This window comes from Pinus tabuliformis, chromosome X, assembly GCF_031772625.1.
Source record: "Pinus tabuliformis cultivar Carrire ecotype Pingquan chromosome X, CPIR1, whole genome shotgun sequence".
Classification (NCBI taxonomy): Eukaryota; Viridiplantae; Streptophyta; class Pinopsida; order Pinales; family Pinaceae; genus Pinus; species Pinus tabuliformis.
In genome coordinates this window covers 1,552,614,553-1,552,628,226 of record NC_142308.1, presented here as the reverse complement: position 1 = coordinate 1,552,628,226, position 13,674 = coordinate 1,552,614,553, and the positions used below count along the sequence as shown (strand labels likewise).

Below are 13,674 nucleotides of genomic sequence, written 5' to 3'. Positions count from 1 at the left end.
CAAAATCATATCACTTTAAATGATGAATTTAGAAACCTTTTGAGTTCAGAAAATGGTGTTAATACAATTAACTTTAGTTGGGTGGCAAAAATAAGTCAAGGAGGCATTTTATAATCAATCATAATTATTTATTCATGGCATAAAACAATTTCAATATTAGAGCATTGAAGATAATTGGACTAGAAAATGAAATACAATATTCAACTAGAAGATATTATCGAAAGAATTAAAAGGGAAAAGAAAAAGAAGATGGGCACATTTTACTTCAGTTGATAGCTATATCCACTAGAGGAACTTAAAATGAGCTTCTCCTAATCCTTGCAATCAGGGAACCAACAACCTATTCACATAAATGATGGTCACAAACAATGAAATATTTGACTACCAACACTCATTGTTTGGTCTTACCATAAAAGTGCAATATCAAGAGAATATACCTCTGGTAAAGAATGCTCAGCTTGTCAATTGTAATACTGTTGCAATCATTAGGCTATCATCATTAGAAAATTTCGTTGCATAAAAAACATCATAGAAAGAAATGTTGGCTTTTCAGCAATGTAAACTAAACTTCATGTATTGAAATTTGAAACAAAGAAAAAAAATGTGAGTGTATTCATCTTTGAAACATTGATAGATACATGCTCTGACCCAAGCAACTGAAATTATTGATAATGTTACCTAAAATGGAAAATCAAATATGAGAAAATATATTTCAAATAAAATGTATGATTGTATTTTACCAAAAATTAGCATTGTATGAGTCTATTATTACCTAAACCATCTCACAAAACTCTTCATCAAATCCAACAAGTAATGAGCAATCCATGACATGAATTGACTACAAACGCACATTGCACACAATCATGATAACTGACTAGATTAATTAAACTTTGAAACTAAGATTATAGTTATAGTTGATTAAGAAAAATTAAAACTATATTTACCACGAGAAAGTACTTCGAGATTTCTCTCTCCAAAAGGCACATGGCTTTATTCCCAAGAAATATTGGAGTAGTTGGCATGGTCTCTAAGAGATTCTAGTCTAGAAGAACATTTTTGTTCACTGATGAATCAACACTATAACGGGAGAAACCAGAACCTTTGAGGTCATAAACCCATCTTACATTTATTACAAACAACATATTTTCCATTACCATCAATTCATCCTTATCTCTTTGCCACCTTTTGCATTCTTTATAGTGACCTGAAAGATAAGCACATTATGTAACATGCACACACACAATGAAGGAAACAAAGCATGGTAAACTCTCTTGGAGTATGCAAAAGGTAATTGTCAAATATATAATAAACAATAATATGAGTATACAACCTAATAAATATCAAGGATCATTGCCAAACATGTGGAGCATCCAGAACATAATGAGTCACATAGATATTTGAAATATTTTGAGGAAACCTTCATAAAAGACATCAATTCTGTCCTGGTTACTCTCTTAATAATAAATATTTCATCTAAGGATTTTGCAAAAAAGACGTCGCTTTTTCTTCCTTGAGGTCCTCATTCCTTCCAGCAATTTAGTGACAATCTAAAGTCCATTTCTATTGGACAACACTTTTTCCTAAGAGCATCAAACTATTTTGCATAATAACTGGTTACCAAGTTGAACCAAAATGGATTTTGGATAGACTTCTAAGTCTAAGTGTTCCTCACAGAGGAAAATGAAAGTCTAAGGATGCTCCTGGAAATAGTCCCACTGTGTATATCTTTTCATTTAGAATCTACTACAATTTGAATGGGCTAAAACGAACCTCGGATGCAGAAGTTACCACAGAAAGAAGTTGCCCTTGTTCCTTTGAAAGAGAGGAAAAATCTTCAAAAAAATAGCATAAAAGGCTTTATAAAGGAAAATCGTATCGGAGTGGTCCAAGAGGCGGACTTTAAGTGGAGGCAGAAGAGACCCCCGATTACCGATCCCTGACATATCAGGTCATAGGTAGGCATATGCAAATAATATAAGGAAAGGACCCTAGGTCGATGCGACATTGCGATCGCCAATATTGGTGCTGGCAGATCAGCGTCGACGATGCTATGAGATAAGGCAAGGAACCCCAAGACTATGCGACATGCGATTGCTATATATTTCATCGCAACATCATATCACAATGATATAAAAGGGGCCAATACCATATGTGACATTGCGATCACCGATATCAGCGTCGACGATGCTATGAGATAAGGGAAGGAACCTCGGGACTGTGCGACATGCAATTGCAATATATCGCATCGCAACATCATATTTTAGTGATATAAAAATGGTTGATACCATATGTGACATGCGATTGTTGATCTACATTGTTCGATCTCAACCGGCGGATCAAAAATGAGATCAACGACTAGGATTAAATCAATGGTCAGGAGATCGGTGATCCCTGACACAAAGGGGTGATGCGATAGTGATATGCGATGCGATCTGGACCGTCTGATCAGGGATTAGATCAACAGTCTAGATTAAATAGGTGATCGACGATCCCTGATAGCAGGGCTAATGGGATTGTGATTGCAATAAGCGACAAGGGCTGGACTTGATGGGGATTATAAGGGCGATTTAATGAAATTTCAAGTCTAGAATTCACGCCCGATAGTGTAATTTCGGAAAAATCTCTGTGTATTGGATTTTTCTCCATTTTCAGGTTTTTGCCTGGAAGAAGGACCTAATCTCTCTCTAACGGCCCCTGATCACTGTGCCATGCTGTAAGCAGGGGTTTTTTGCAGACAATGATGCCTTTGAAGCTAGAGAGCTGCAAAGCCAGATGGCCACTCGAATAGACAACGCTCAGAGAAGCCACATAGCCGCAGGGGAGTAAAGACATGCAAAGAAATTGCTAGGGAAGCTGCAAAGCTAGGAAAATGCCTCAAAGGAGCCAAAAGGCCCAATTGACAGGGGGCTGGCGAGAGCTGGAGGTCGCTGAGGGAGAGATGTTAGCCGAGAGAGCGATAATCCCAGAGAGCATGATTGACAAGCAGCAAAGCTTCAAAAATGTTTCTAGAAGGTTGCAAGAGGTCGCTTGGAGGTCAAGCGAACCATTGATGCATGCAGAGGCCAAGAGAGAGAGCTCAGAGAAGCCAAGAGCTAGAGCGAGAACCGAGAGCCAGAAAGCCGAAGAGCTTCAAGAGCCAGGGATAAGACGGTGTTATAAGCCCACTGAGTTCTGTGTAAACCAGTGGAGTTGAGCGTGGAGCTTGTAAAAGAACTATTTCCATAATCCCAGAGAGCCTAGTTGAGTTGACTAGAGCTCAAGGAGATGTAGCCCAAGAGTTTTGGGTGAACTCCAAATTAATATTGTTGTTATGTGCGTTGTTTTTGCTGATCAGTGTGTTGCTCATTTTATTCTTTACTTACTGTCATATGTATTTTATACCAGCATAAGCAAGTGAACTTACAGCACATAACAGTTTTAAAATGAACAAAAGCATACACCTATTTTCAAACATTATTAATTCCGCATTTGGTTAATCATAATATATTGGGAATAATTAAACTTTGGAAGTGGGAGAGGTTCTTGTAAGCTTGACAAGAATCTTTTAGTTCCCCATTTTCAAATCAGGTGGTATCAGAGCTTGAGATTGATTAACCTCACCTTCAAAGAAGGTTATATCAGAATGCTTGATTGACAGAGCAAAGATTGCTTGACAGTCAGAGGTTGATTGTATGCTTGTTTGCAGATTGACTATTGTTTGAGTTTGAAAAGGTGAAGGGAAAACTAATGATAGATCAATCCAGGAAGGACAATAAGGAAGAAGAGTTGAAGGCATTCTTTTATCCCAAAGGACGTCAAGGAAATCCTTGAAGCACAAGAGGTTTGTTGCGAAAGGTTGCTGAATAAGCTCTTTATTAATCTTGTTTGAGGTTATTTTGTTCATTGCCATGATGAGAACTTCTACAAGTGAGTTCTCAAATTCCTCCTTCATCACAAGACTCTTTGATGGTGTTAAATACACATGGACAGCAAGAGAGATATAAAGATAAAACATGCAATACTTTTTTTATTAACATGAGATATACATTTATAGTACAATACGTGACTCTTGGGTTTCAGATCCCAAGGTCTCTTGGACTGCTTTGGTCTATTCGGCTTCCACACTAACCCATTTAGGATTAGGTGTCCAACATTCCCCCCCTTAATCCAAAGGGTTATGTATGAGTCCAAGAAGAGAGCTGTAATACAAAATGTGCAAAAAATGCATGGCAGCACTAGGCTGAATGTGCTCTATGAAATGTTGGTATAAAGGGCGGTGGTTTAAGGATGACCACCAACACTGGAACGCTTAGTGCAGTTCCCGGAACTCTTCCAAAACTGGCAAGAAACTGAAATTTTCTGCTAGAGGAAGTGATCCTATTGTTTTAAAGAGGGAAACCTTCAACCATAAAAGGGAGGTCTCACCCCGCATAAAAGGTAAAACTTCAACCTGAAAAGGAAGTCTCAACCTGTGATGGTTTAAGGATAACCAAAAACTCTGGAATGCTTAATGCAATTCCTGGAACTCTTCCAAATCTGGCAAGAAGCTGGTGTCTTCTGCTAGAGGAAGTGTTCTCAATTGTGTTCCTGGAATTCTTCCAAAACTGGCAAGAAGCTGAAATCTTCTGCTAGAGGAAGTGTCCCAGATTGCCAACTGAAGGCATGTTCATGGGCATCTTTGTCTCTGGCTACAACTCTGAAACGGGTGTGGCAGGTTGTGGCTCGGGCTTGCTTGATGTGGCTTTGAAGCTTGTAGATGACCATCATTTCCCCCCCTGTTAGATACAAGGTGAGATGATGGAGGAAACTCAACTGCAAGACTGTTCAATATTCTGGAACAAGTTCTGACATGTGTTTGGAATATCTTCTTGGCTGCTGATGCCCATTGCCAAGAAGCGATCCATCCAAGATGAATCTTTGTTCTTGCAGGACGTTTGTTTCTGAAGCATCTGTGTGAAGAATGGCTGGTTTTATGACAGTGCTTACATGGATGAAGATCAAAACAGTGATCTTTCAAATGGAAAACTCGATCACAGTGTTGGCATTTGACAATCTGTTGTTGTTGTTGTTGCTGTGGAAGAGGGGCATAGTCTGGAACAGCTGAAGCTGAACTTTCATAAGGAGCAGGTGAACTGTCATGAATGAATCTAGCACTCTGAAACTGAATGGGCTTGGCATAGTCTGGAAAATGAAAGGACAAGTCCTTGTCATATCCAAGACCAGTTTTGTGCTTGTTGTGGACAAGTTGTTCCCAAGGTCTGATGATGGGCTTGGGAAGTGCAGACTGAGTTTCTGCATCTACATATACAACTGCTGCTTTATTTGAATGAACTATAACATTATTAACATGCTATTGATGGGTGGTTGTCTCAATGTTCTGAACAAAAACAGGTTCAGAATGGTGTCTATTTTGATGTAGCTCTTCTTGCTGTAGCTGTGATTCAAGCTGCAAAAAATCGATTTTTTCTTGTGCATTTTGCAAATAAGTTTGAATGTCAAAAAGAGTTTCTTTGTTGACTTTTACCATCCCATCAATAGTGGAATGAATTAGGATATTCAGTAACTTTAATGCATCTTCAAGTCTGGTCATTTCCTTCATCATCTTATACATTAAAGAAAATGATCACGACTATCAACCAGCAACAATCACTCACAATTCAATGTCACTGCAATATCCTTTATAAATGTCAGCAAATGATCAGTGTGCAACATAAAGGATTACAATCAGCTCACCAAAATCTTTATGCAGTAGTGGAATCAAGGAATCAATGCACTATAATGAGTTTTAAATACAATGCCACAATTGGGGCAGCAGCAACTGCAAACTTGTTTGGATCGTTCAAGTACTCCTTCAGAAATGCTGGTTATTAAAACTTCAATAATTATAACACCATGTCATGGGCATTCTTTGAACTGTAATTTACAGCAGTCAACCTCAGCAAAGCATTAAACATATGAATGGCACCAACAATCAAATCGGATCCAACTATAGGGACAGAAGCACAAAATCTCGGTTGCAAATGGAATTCGAACTATTCAAAGTGTATTTGAAACCAATCACCATACCATTGGATCGTATACCATTCAGGCCTCATACGAACTTATTTAAAACAGCAGCTTCAACGTATTTCAAGCAGCATCATAACGTATTCAGGCAGCTTTAATCACAGTTTTCGATGCATTCAATACAGCTCCAGGTCAGCACACAAATAAATCAATGAGCGATATACAAAACTGATTTCTTTCTCTGCAATAGAGACTTAATGTCCAGCACATACAGTGCACATATTAAGAGCAATAATCATCACAAAAAGAAACGACCTTTCCACCGAACGCTCAGGGCATTGAATAAATTTTCAGCAGACATCTGACGGACCATATTTTTAGTGCAAACAACAAATATACACCAGCCTCTATATAAATATATAGCCGAGAATACCCATAAAAATGGTATTATTCATTGTTGAGCAGATTACGGATGAAGCCACATTTCTGGTTGATTTCTTTCATGCATAAACAACACTCCTTTGCAAGAAAAAATGAATGTCTTCCACAATCTGCAGTTGAAGTACAAACAGTTCGAGCACTCCTGAAGGTAGAACCAACACGCTAGAATGAGTTCAGCTCACTTACATAATGCACAATCATGTGTTAACTTCACCATCTACGTTGGACTGCTACAAGCAGCGGTCTTAAGTGGCTCTGTCAACTTCTCCTGAGAAGAGCTTTATCAAAAGCATCACTGTAAAATACATACATCCCAGCTCAAATTATAGTTGCGGCTAGTGACTGAAAGGATCTTTTATCTATGTTACCAGAAAATTCTTATTTCGATCCAACAGCTACAGTGATAGATAGAAAAAAAAATTCCAGATGCGGGATTTGTCACATGGTTTCTATCAATATTGAAACCCTTCAGAATTGCTCACTACCCACTTGGAGATATTCCGGTATAAACCCTTTCTCTTGCCCTAAGAAATATCTTGTAACATCGCATTTTGGCGGGGACTCGATCCTTCCTTGTTTCTGTTGTTGCATCAAACCATTTATAAAAAAACACCACAGGAATTCAAAACTGATGAATTGACACCAAATGAAAAGAGTGGTTTTTGAACAAGTTATCAGAGGAGCAGATGAGATTGATCTTTTCTATGGGAACCCACTTTTGTTTTCTTTGCTGCAATACCCGTGCGGGAAATGAAAAACCCGGATACCTTGTGGGCTAGATCTTAAAACATAAACGCATGAATGAGACCATTGAAACGAATGCTGATAACATGCTACCACTCGTGCTATTAACTTTATTCAATTTCACAAGTTCTTAAGTTCCTGTTTTATGACTTTGACCCATTCCTAATTTCCAATCTCATTTTTAGAAGTATACGAACTTGAAAGTGTGGGCATAGTCAATGGGGCTTCGTTGATTGGTAGCGTGGGGATTCGTAACCATGGGAATTTTAAAAATTGCAGGCTTCAAAAATGCTGCACACCCAGCTGGATGCCGTGGTGGCCGCAATGGCAGACCTCGACTTCTTGTAGGTTAAATTAGCAATCAACGAAACAGGCTGGCTAACCGCACCGCACCATATATCACAGCATATATATGTCAGATCATACCATTCATCCAATCTTTAGCCACATTCAATACCAAGCTGTTCACAAAGTTTGAGTCGGAAAACCACTCTTTTCTGCTCATGAGCTACTGCTCCGGAGGGGACCTCAATACACTCAGGCAAAGGCAGAAGAACAAGGGGTGTTCTGAGTCTGCTGCTAGATTCTATGCAGCAGAAGTTGTGCTTGCACTAGAGTATTTGCACCAGCATGGAATTTTGTACAGAGACTTGAAACCTGAAAACATATTGCTTCAAGCAAATGGGCATATCATGATCACTGATTTCGATCTCTCGCTTATCATCAACAATCCACGAGGAGAGTGTAAGAAAAAGGATTCTTACAGGGATCAAAATGGATCATTTAAGAAGAAGAGCAAGTCACTCATGGTGAAGTTGAATCCCGGGCATCAGTCTTTACAGCGTACCCATTGAAGAAGGTACCGACAGGGGACATGTTCGAGGCTTGATGTGGAGCACCTCAGGTATCTTGACTGTTCAATTTCAGATGTCAGGCCTATGCAGGTCAGAGACAAGCGTTATGGACAGAGCGCAGTGGCAGAGGCATTTGATGACAGAGGAGTTACAAGTCACACCAAAAAAGGAGCCTGGGACCTGTGCTCCAATACAGCGTGCCACAGCGTTCAAGTTTAATGGCTATTCAAACACATTCAGTAATGCAGGTGAGAATAATCAGGTGAATTGTCAGGCAGTAGAGGCGTAGGTGTAATGACGCTCTTTTTTTAAACGTTTATGACAGTCAGAGAGCGATTATTGTATTCAGAAGAATCAGGCAGGCATAATTAATGGAGCGTTACAGGTAATGAAGACTAGGCCAGCACTATTCAAGGCAGCTCAGGCCAGTTGCTCAGGGAATAACAATATCTCATTTTTTAACTAAAGGATAAACCCTGAGGAAGAAAACTACACAGGCCACACATCATGGCTCTGATACCATGTTAAATACACATGGAAAGCAAGAGAGATATAAAGATAAAACATGCAATACTTTTTTTATTAACATGAGATATACATTTATAGTACAATACGTGACTCTTGGGTTTCAGATCCCAAGGTCTCTTGGACTGCTTTGGTCTATTCGGCTTCCACACTAACCCATTTAGGATTAGGTGTCCAACAGATGGAGATATGAAGCAAGACTTTTTCATCATGATGGACAAGGTGAGAGAAATGTATGAGGATGGAAGGAAGAGCAGCATACTTAGAGAGTAGTTGAATTCCATGGAGGAAGAGAAGCGGTTCCTTTCTGACAAATTGCAAGAAATGGAGAGGCAACTTCATTTTGCAAATGTGAACCTAAAAAGGATGCATGAGTTGGATACACAGCTCTTTGTTTCGAAAGAAGCCTTAGTCAAGTATCAGCTTGAAGAAGAGGAAATCCATTCCAATTTGTCTTGAAATTCTTCTAAGAATGCTTATATTGGTTCTTTTGAAAAGCATACCAGAGGCATAGATTCCAAGCTAATGTCTAAGATGGGCTATGAGGGGAAAGGATTGGGTAAACATGCACAAGGTATTGTTGAGCCAATAATGGTTGAGGAAAGGCCTAAGTATTTCGGTCTTGGCTATGGACAGGCCTATGTAGAGAGTTCTAAAGCTACCATGAAGACCATTGAAACAACTCCAAGAAGGGGTTTCATTTCAAGTCTTCTACCCCAATATTGTGAAGATTGTATTCTTGGGGAATGCAATGGTGCGAAGCATACCTTGCAAAAACAATGTGTATATCAACATACACTTGAACCAAAGAGTTGTGGAAACTCTGACAGCCTTGAAGAGATTGATGGTGTTCCAAAGGGAGCTACTTCTTCGTTCAGCTCACCTTCTCATGAAGTTAAACGAGGTGGAAGGGAAAGGTATAAATTTGGTTCTAATAATATTCCTTTTGATTTTTTTCAGCATGGTAAATCTCCATATAAGAATTGAAAAGGAATTGCATGTTCCTTTTTTGGTTTGGATAATCATCACGTTTCTAGATGTTGGAAGAGAATGGCCACATATAGGAAACTTTTGAAGGAAAAGAAGCAAGAAGCCAAAGGTCCCTTGGGCAAGGAAAATCATGTTGTCAAGAGGATGCACATGTGTTGAACTTACTGCCATAAGCAAGGACATGTTGCTACAAAATGTTGGACTCTGAATCCAACAATGCTTCTACAAAAGCTAAAGAAGGTGGAAAGAGAAGATGGCAGAAATGGAAAGGAAGTTTCCATGAATGATGTGCCTCAGGATGATTCACATGTTGATGCTGATGTGTAGACAAAGGAAAGACCTTTGAAAAGGATTAGTAATAAATGGTTAGAGTTCTTATCCAATTAAGGGTTGCATGTCTATTGATGCATCTATTTGCATCTCTTTGTTGATGAGATGAAAGTTTTAGGTTTCTACCAATAAGGTGAATGGAAAAGTTGAGTAGGAGACTCACTTTGTTGCTTCAACATTATGTTCATTTCAGCTTCGAAAGTACAATGTGCTTAAGCGAAAGTTGAAGGATGAAATCCATGCATGAGAATGTTGTGCATGAACACAGATGTTGATGATTTCCTTTTTTTTGAACATGTATGTGTAATTAACTTGCAGGGTTGATTTCTTTGACATGCATGTGATGCAATGATGACCTGGGAGAAGCTAACTTGGTCTCCAAGATGGAGATAATAATGAAGTGTTTCATCTTTTCAAAAAGAATCCTAATGGTCTTTTCCTACATGCTTGACTTGAAGGGCCATTTGTTTTAAAGGCATGTTTTGTGGGCTTGTTATCTAGTCCATCATTAGTATGTAGATGTCAGACATGGAGGTTTTCACAAGATGTGAAATCTGTTTCTCTTGTTGAAGCAAGAGTTTAGTCCATCCAGTTGTTGTTTGTGTTTCTGTTGTTGTTAATAGTTGTTGTTGACAAATTTTCAAATAGGTACAAATGAACATTTTTCGGAGCAGATGTACTTCACATTTGTTTAAACCACCTTAGATCAATGATCAAGGTAGAAAAGTTCAAACTACCTGCGACCATCTCAGCAGGAGTTCTGTAGGAAGGAAAGAAGGAAGGTAGTTCTTCCTAGGAGGACCAGCACATCCAGGAAGAAAAGTGGTCAATGGATTTGGTTTAGAGGCACTATGCAAGGCAAGTGTGGGGAGGCTTAAAGAAGAGAGTGTTGTTACTCTCATTTACTGTTTAGATCAGTATATCAGTGTTTTGGAGGCCAAAAGTTCTTTAGTGGGAAGGCATGATCCAAAATGGATTTTGGATAGATTTCTAAGTCTAAGTGTTCCTCATAGAGGAAAATGAAAGTCTAAGGATGCTCTTGGAAATAGTCCCATTGCATAGATCTTTTCATTCTGAATCTACTGCAATTTGAATGGGCTAAAATGGACCTTAGATGCAAAAGTATCGTAGAAAGAAGTTGCCCTTTTTCCTTCGAAAAAGAGGAAAATCTTCAAAAAATGGCCTAAAAGGCTTTATAAAGGAAAATCACATCGGTGTGGTCCAAGAGGCAAACTTAAAGTGGAGATGGAAGAGACCCCCAATCACCGATCCCCGACATGTCAGGTGGGAGGCAGGCATATGCAAATAATATAAGGAAAGGACCCCAAGCCGATGCGACATTGTGATTGCCGATATCGGCATCGGTGATGCTATGAGATAAGGGAAGGAACCTCGGGACAATGCGACATGTGATTGCGATATATCGCATCGCAACATCGTATCAAAGGGATATAAAGGTGGCCGATACCATATGCGACATTGCGATTGTCGATATTAGCGTCGGTGGATTGGTGTCGGTGATTCTTTGAGATAAGGGAAGGAACCTCGAGACTATGCGACATGTGATTGCAATATATTTCACTGTAGCAATATAAAAGGGGCCAATACCATATGGAGCATGCAATTTCCAATCTGCAGCATGTGATCTCAGCCATCAGATTGGAAATGAGTTCAACGACTAAGATTAAATCGGCGGTCGGGACATCAACAATCCCCAACACAAAGGGCCAATGCGATAGCGATATGCAATGCGATCTAGAGCATCCAATCAGGGATTAGATCAACGGTCCAGATTAAATCAGTGATCGGCGATCCTCGATAGCAAGGCTAATGCGATTACGATTGTGATAAGTGATAAGGGCTAGACCCAATGGGGATTATAAGGGCTATTTAATGAAATTTCAAGTCCGAAATTCACGCCCGATAGTGTAATTTTGGAAAAATCTTTGTGTATTGGATTTTTCTCCATTTTCGGGTTTTTACCTGGAAGAAGGCCCTAATCCCTCTGTAACGGCCCTGAATCACTGTGCCATGCTACAAGCGGGCATTTTTGGCAAACAATGATTTGTTTGAAGCCGCGGGCATTTTTGGCAAACAATGATGTGTTTGAAGCCACAGATCCGTAGAGCCAGATGGCCAGTCAAATAGACAACACGCAAAGAAGCCACAGAGCCGCACGGGAGTAATGACACATAGAGAAATGGCTGGGGAAGCCGCAGAGCCAGGAAAATGCCTAGAAGGAGCCAGAAGGCCCAATTGACAAGGGGTTGGTGAGAGCTGGAGGTCATTGAATGAGAGTTGTTACCTGAGAGAGTGATAATCCCAGAGAGCATGATTGACAGGCAGCAAAGCTGCAAAAAGGTCACTGGAAGGTTGCAAGAGGTCAATTGGAGGTTAAGCAAACCATTGATGCACACAGAGGCCGAGAGAGAGAAAGAGAGCTTAGAGAAGCCAAAAACTAGAGCCAAAGCCGAGAGCTAGAAAGCCGAAGAGATTCAAGAGCTAGGGATAAGATAGTGTTCTAAGCCCACTGAGTTCTATGTAAACCAATGGATTTGAGCGTGGAGCTTGTAAAAGAACTATTTCCATAATCCCAGAGAGCCTAGTTGAGTTGACTGGAGCTCAAGGAGACGTAGCCCAAGAGTTTTGGGTGAACTCCAAATTAATATTGTTGTTATGTGTGTTGTTTTATTGTTGCAATGCGTGTGTTGCTTATTTTCTTCTTTACTTACTGTCATATGTATTTTATGCCAGCATATGAAAGTGAACTTATAGCACATAACATTTTTAAAATGAACAGAAGCATACACCTATTTTCAAACATTATTAATTCCACATTTGGTTAGTCATAATATCTCGGGAATAATTAAGCTTTGGAAGTGGGAGAGGTTCTTGTAAGCTTCATAAGAAGCCTTTAGTGCCCCATTTTCAGATCACATGTACTTAAATTTTCTGGGAGGACCCTCATCATGAAAGGATATTTTTGCATGCGTCGTTTCTATATAGTGATGATTCTAAACCCAAATTTCCTTTGTAGCCATATGTGTAAATATCCTCATATCTTGAACTTATCTCTTTGGAAAGAAATTTACTCAAGTCTAAGGAACCATCTGACGGCTGAAGTGGATTTGAAAAAACTCCACCAATACCAAATAAATTTGTACATTCCTTTCTTTTATCCCTGTCTATTTCCTTTTGATTCTCACTATCAGGTACCTTGTCATATAGGAAAATGTAATATTCTTGCGAGCTTAGTGCATAAGTTATTATTCTTGTTGGCTCATCATTATAAACATCAATAACCATATCATTCACACCAGTTGGTAAATGCAGCTTACCCACTCCATTACCACCCAGATGACTGATAGATGGAACAAACATAGGACTATAGCTTCTCTGAGAGTCAACTCTAATAGACCTTGATAAATTTTCTTGTAAACTCTTTCTACAAATTTTTGGTAAGTTTGACATGGGAGCCCCAATGCAACTTCCAAACTCTTTTGATAGATTTAATTATTTTACTGGTGAGGGAGGGATTCTTTTCTTAGGCACTTCTATTCCAATTTTATCATGCATGTTTTAGGAATATTTGGACATCATCCTATCTCCTATTGCAATTTCTTGAACTGGATTAAAATCTTTTTTGTCTGCAAATTCACTGCCATTGGCACCAGTAGCCAAAGTGGCAGAACCAACTTCCCACTCTTGTGATGTCACAGATATAGCCTAAGATTTTACTAATTGGTATTCACTTGTCAATTCTCTATCTAATATATTTGAAAAATCATGCAGGATAGGAGAATCA

The 13,674-nt window shown here is 39.2% G+C and overlaps 1 pseudogene; it reads right to left on the bottom strand.

Annotated features, from left to right (window-relative positions):
- Nucleotides 1-772: 772 nt before the first annotated feature.
- LOC149145965 (1-phosphatidylinositol-3-phosphate 5-kinase FAB1A-like) lies at nt 773-13,250 on the bottom strand (annotated as a pseudogene).
- Between the last annotated feature and the right edge of the window lie 424 nt (nt 13,251-13,674).